We start from the raw sequence: 5,182 nt of genomic DNA, 5'->3' as shown, positions 1-5,182 counted from the left end.
TTGTGCCATTGATATAGGTCATGTGTTAGAGAGATAAATTAGCCATCTATACCTGGGTATGGAGAGCCACTGTACCACAAATGCACGGGGAGTATATCATCATTCCCGTAATAACACATTAGCATTCCCCTTTGAGCTGTCGTCTGTGTTATCCCCATTTTTCATATCACACGTCCTCTTTTGTAACACCTGAAAGCATTTCTTTACTGCCAGGAAAAAATAAAAGACACCAGTAGTACAATGCATGCTTATTCTCAGGTACCTGCAAAATCTGATGTTTTGACATTAAAAGTCTCTGGCAATCAGTTAGTCATTTCACAAAGACTGAATCAGCGCTGTCAAAGATTTATTGTTTTAAGTCTTTCCTATTACACATCCATTCACTTTGCTAAGCAGTGTCTTTTAATAATTCTGTTCAGATGCTCAGCACTGCTGCTGTCACTACTGTTCTTACCCAAACAGTACAATCACTAGATGGATGGACAAAATTTAAATGATTTAATGGGTTATGGTTGAGTTGATGTGTGTTGCAAGGTTCCCCAATGTTTCTGCATTATTTCATATTCCTGTACTGCCACAACAATGCATGTTTCCACTTGGTTGCTATCCTACAGCATGTAATAACAGAAGTTGTGGGCTGGCTGGATGATCATGTGGAGTCATGAGAGAAGCCTCTGATCTAGCTGGTCAAAACCACAGAGGTTTCTTTTTGCAGAAATCCACTAGCAGTCAAAATCATTTATCTAAACATGCTCCTTCCTTTCTCTGGAGAGGATCATGCCTGTTCTACAAGTGTGCACATTTTTACTCTCCCGATATAAGCCTCGATATGCAATAGAATCCTGTGACAGAGTACATAGGGCTCACTTTCCATGCCTCAGCTCACATTGCAAAGGTAGCATTTGCCAAGTATCATTATGCAATGGGGGAAAGCAATGGCTGCAACAATTTCTTCTCATGACTTTTGCAAAAATGGAGTCCTAATCCTGGAGTCATGCTAAATAGAACTACCCCAAGCTCCCTAGATCCTAGCAAGACATGTATGCCTGGGTGTGAAAACACAGACATCTGGAACTTACTGTTGGAGTTTGATTGCTGGAAGTTAGAACAGAACAATTCCCAGCCATATGTAAGTTCATTGGATTGTCCGTAGGGCTGCTGTAAATCAGCCAATGCTACAAGAGTTCTCCAGTTTCCCAGCAGCTGGCTTAGGAAAAACAGAAGGGTGACTTAAAGGCATCTATCTTCTGATATTGTTCTCTGGTGAAAGCAAAGAATCATTTATTCCTTTCTCATAAGGGGAGGAGGAAGGGAGAGAGGGAAACAAGATACAGAATTCTGACCAGTGGCAGGATCTTATGGGTGTTACAGAAATTAAGAGATCTACACTATTTAATATGCTGAGAGCTCTGTATCTGAATGGAGGATGGGAAAAAGTCCACACAAGCTATAGTGAGCAAGTTTCTTGCCAGAGCAGCCAGAAGTTGCTGTTCACCACACTTCCTTACCAGGAATCTAGCAGCAAAAGTTACAGCTGCTCTATGTTGCTAGAAAGCCTGTGGGAAACTAAGGTAGAAACACTTGAGAAAGGTTTTGAGTTTCATAAATGAATGCAAATACACAGTTGAAGCACATGAGAGACGAATCCAGCTGACAATGTGCTAAATATTATGGTCTACTACAGAAATACGTAATTGTAAGCATGCTTATTTGACTATGCATAATCAGGTTTGGTTTGGTTTGTTCGGTTTTTTTAACAATATTTTATTTACTTAATGGCATGAAATGGTTTGGAGTAAATAGGCTTTTTAATCTGTTTCTAATTGGCATGTTATACTTCTGAATCAGGAATAAAAGGAATTAATAAATGTTACAAAAATTGGATTGAATATAAGATAAATTAGAATAGAGCCGTTATTGTCCATTGAGTAAGTATTTAGAAATTAAATTATAAATGTATTTGAAATGTTAATCATTTACTCAACAGGCTATAACAGTTTGCAAAGCACCATTACAATTTGTCATGTAAATTCATATTCAGACATGGTATAAAAGTGTGGGGAGAAAACAAAAAAAAACAGCATACTGTGCATGAGCAGTCAGAGCTGTTGCAGAGAAGCATTGATTCTCTGTGATAGTTCAGAATCCGTTCAAACCTTGAACAAAGGAAAACACCAAGAAAATGTGTAACTGACCAATACAATATTCTTTTCAAAAAGTGATTCTTGCATAACTTATGAAGACATATTGAAAATGTCCCGATATATAATGATCAATAGAAGAGGTCAAATGTACTCAGTGATGCAATGCTCTATATATCTCAGGTACATCTGTCTTATTACCAGTCTCACTGAGCATAAAGGTTGCACATCTTCACATGTGCTGATGAGCCACAGAAATGCCACTTTCCATCGATTACAGACGGGATATGATCCTTTAATAATTTCAGCAGTTAAATCTCTCAACCACTTTGCAGTGCCCACTCGAATTCCACTTTATCATACAAGTTCTCACAGGCCATTGTTACTCCCATTCCTGGAATAAGCACATGGGCAGGCAGGGTGTCTGCTGACATCACAAGCAGCTCGAGAGGTGCCCCCACAGAGCAGCTCAGCTGCAACACAGGGCCAAAAGCAGTGGAACATTCCTTCATTGCAGGTTGCTCTGCACAGAGGAGGTAAAATGATTCCCTACTTGCTCTGTAAGTCGGGATCTCAGCAGCCTGAGGCAGGGAGTAAGTTTAATGCTGTGATGTTCTGATTCTGATGCAGTGCAAAGGGCAGCAGATAGGAAACCATCAAGTGCACAGGAGGAGAAGAGTTTGGGCCTTGCGTGTTATCAACTTCAGTAGTTTTAATTGAAAGCCTCTTGATATTTGAAGTTACAGACTGCTGGGTAATGATGAAGGTTTCTTATGCAACATCTTAGATGTGGATGCAGAGGTAATCACGCAAACACAGATCCCAAGGGTTTTTTAAAAACCTTCTTAAAAAGGTACAGGCCTTCCTACTGTCAGTTCCAACAAACCCTTGATTTGTTTAGAGACTGACTAGTAAACCTCATTTCTGCTTGTTTCATAGTTAACAAACTCTCCTCTACCATCAGGGGGCTGCTCCCTTACTGACTGCTGTCTAGAAAAATGGGGCATCACCTCTCCCTGCTTTGATACCAGTAAGACAGTAAATGATCATTACTTCATAACTCAGCATTGTAGAAGCAAGATATTGCTCCTGCTCAGGACAATAATTTGGGTACAGCTCAAGAGCTGAGATAAAGGAGAAATTAATTAAATTACATCTGCTGCATCACTTTAGGCTTTCAAAGTCAGAAATCTTGAAAATACCTATTTATTTTCCCTAAATCTAGCTACAGTTAAAAGCTATCTAATTTATTATTGATACAGACCCACAGGTATCTGCAGGAAGACGCATCTCAAATATGTCAAGAGCATTCCTACACTCAGACAGCGCTCTTCACATCTACAGTAAGATTCACCTGTCTCACATGCTGAGCTTAATTGAAGATTTGAACATAATTACTGCATCCCAACTGCTCCACAGCTGGTGTCCGGAAGATGAAGGACAAAGCTAATGTCCACCTTCTGGCTGAAGATATTGGACTACCCATCCTTTGCACAGTGCCCTAGCTGCTAGAACACAGACCAGCAATGTGTACAAGAGTGTGAGACTCTCCATCCTTGCATGGAGTAATAACTAGGTATTTACCAAAAAGGAAGGGGGAAAGCAAGAGATCTCACAACTCTCCAGGCCTTGCTGCACTGACTGCTTAATATAAATTCCACCTCACAGAAACTGGAAAAAAGCTCCTCTGTTGTGCCAAGTGTGCTGGTCACTAGGGCTGGTACCATCTTACGTTCAGTAGGCAGCTATTTCTCCATACCACACTGAGGGACATTGACAGCTTTGCTTCTATAGAGTCATGCTGCTAACAGCAGGATTACTCTGCTGAGTTCAAATCCCCTCAGGTGCTGAGAGAAGCTAAAGGTCAGACTTTGGCACTTAAGCACACTGTGCTACTTGGCATGCCATTGTCTAAAAAGAGCACCATGCTCTTGTTCTGTTAGCTATGTTTTATACCTGTTTTTGAGAGCAGCTGTGAAATCAAAGCCCCGTGCTTTCCAGATGACAAGACACTAAGCAGGTAAAGAGGCCCAAGTGCCAGACCGCTCAGTGATGTCGAGTCAAAAACACGCACAAGCTGCAGATCAAATGCAAATTTTACTGGCATGAATTTTAGCTTCTATATTCTTTAGTTATTTCCAAGGCTGGAGCAGCTGCAAGCATCTATGAGAATAAAGATTTTGGATCTGAGACACTTGTGTGGCATTTTAGGAGAAAAAGACCACTCATGAGCTATGCCTAAGTGACTGTTGTTTCCACTAAAGAGCACTAAAACTCCAGAATCACTCTGTGGACCCTGCCATAGAGAAATGAACAGTCTTTAAATTCCTTCCTACCCCTGAGCCTCCCAGAGGGGCAAGGCAATTATTTACAAACTCAATTGGCCCATGACAGGGAGAATTGTTTTTTATGTTTTTCATTCCCAGTTCCACTCTCATGCATTTCTTGAGGACTCGTGCCTTTCTTCGCTCTGCTACCTAAACAATATACATCAGGCATATTTAAGTTCACTGTTCCCCATGGGGAACTCTTGCAATTAACTTGCTGCCCTGGTGTGTGGATAAGTAAATCGGGAATGGACAATGGTTGATTTGTATTTATGGCGAGCAACTAGTGTGAAGCCTAATAAAAAAGTATTATAAGTAGGAAAAAGAAACAAAAACAAAACCAAACTAAACCAAACCAACAAAAGAAAAACATAAAAAAAAACCAAACAAAAACCAATCAAGCAACCAACCAAACACACAGAAAACACAAACAAACAAAAAACCAAAACAAAAATCAAAAAGGAAAGTTTACTTTAGAAAGTAGATTTTTAAACATCCACTGAAGCCTTATGCCAGGTCTTCAGATTGAGTTAATCAGTGTAATCCAGTTGACTTCAGTTTTTATCAGAGATTTTGCCTTCAGAGTAATTGTTTCAATTTTCCCTACCTGTAGACCTGGAAGCCTGTTCACAGTACATATGTTATAAAAGGCCAGATACACGAACCTCTGAAATATTCTAAATTTGATAATTTTTTTCTATCATGAGAGAATAA

The 5,182-nt window shown here is 39.9% G+C and overlaps 1 long non-coding RNA gene across 4 annotated transcripts; it reads left to right on the top strand.

Moving 5' to 3' along the window:
- Nucleotides 1-2,599: 2,599 nt before the first annotated feature.
- LOC128795166 (uncharacterized) lies at nucleotides 2,600-4,331 on the top strand. Of its 4 annotated transcripts, none has more exons than XR_008433425.1 (5): nucleotides 2,600-2,677; nucleotides 2,772-2,942; nucleotides 3,106-3,171; nucleotides 3,404-3,484; nucleotides 3,561-4,331. It is a non-coding gene; the product is annotated as an uncharacterized LOC128795166 (long non-coding RNA). The 4 variants fall into 4 exon arrangements; XR_008433427.1 differs by having other exon boundaries at nucleotides 3,081-3,171; XR_008433426.1 differs by having other exon boundaries at nucleotides 2,772-2,994.
- The last annotated feature ends 851 nt before the right edge of the window (nucleotides 4,332-5,182 follow it).

Source organism: Vidua chalybeata, chromosome 1, assembly GCF_026979565.1.
Source record: "Vidua chalybeata isolate OUT-0048 chromosome 1, bVidCha1 merged haplotype, whole genome shotgun sequence".
Taxonomy (NCBI): Eukaryota; Metazoa; Chordata; class Aves; order Passeriformes; family Viduidae; genus Vidua; species Vidua chalybeata.
This window is presented reverse-complemented; position numbering and strand designations above follow the sequence as displayed.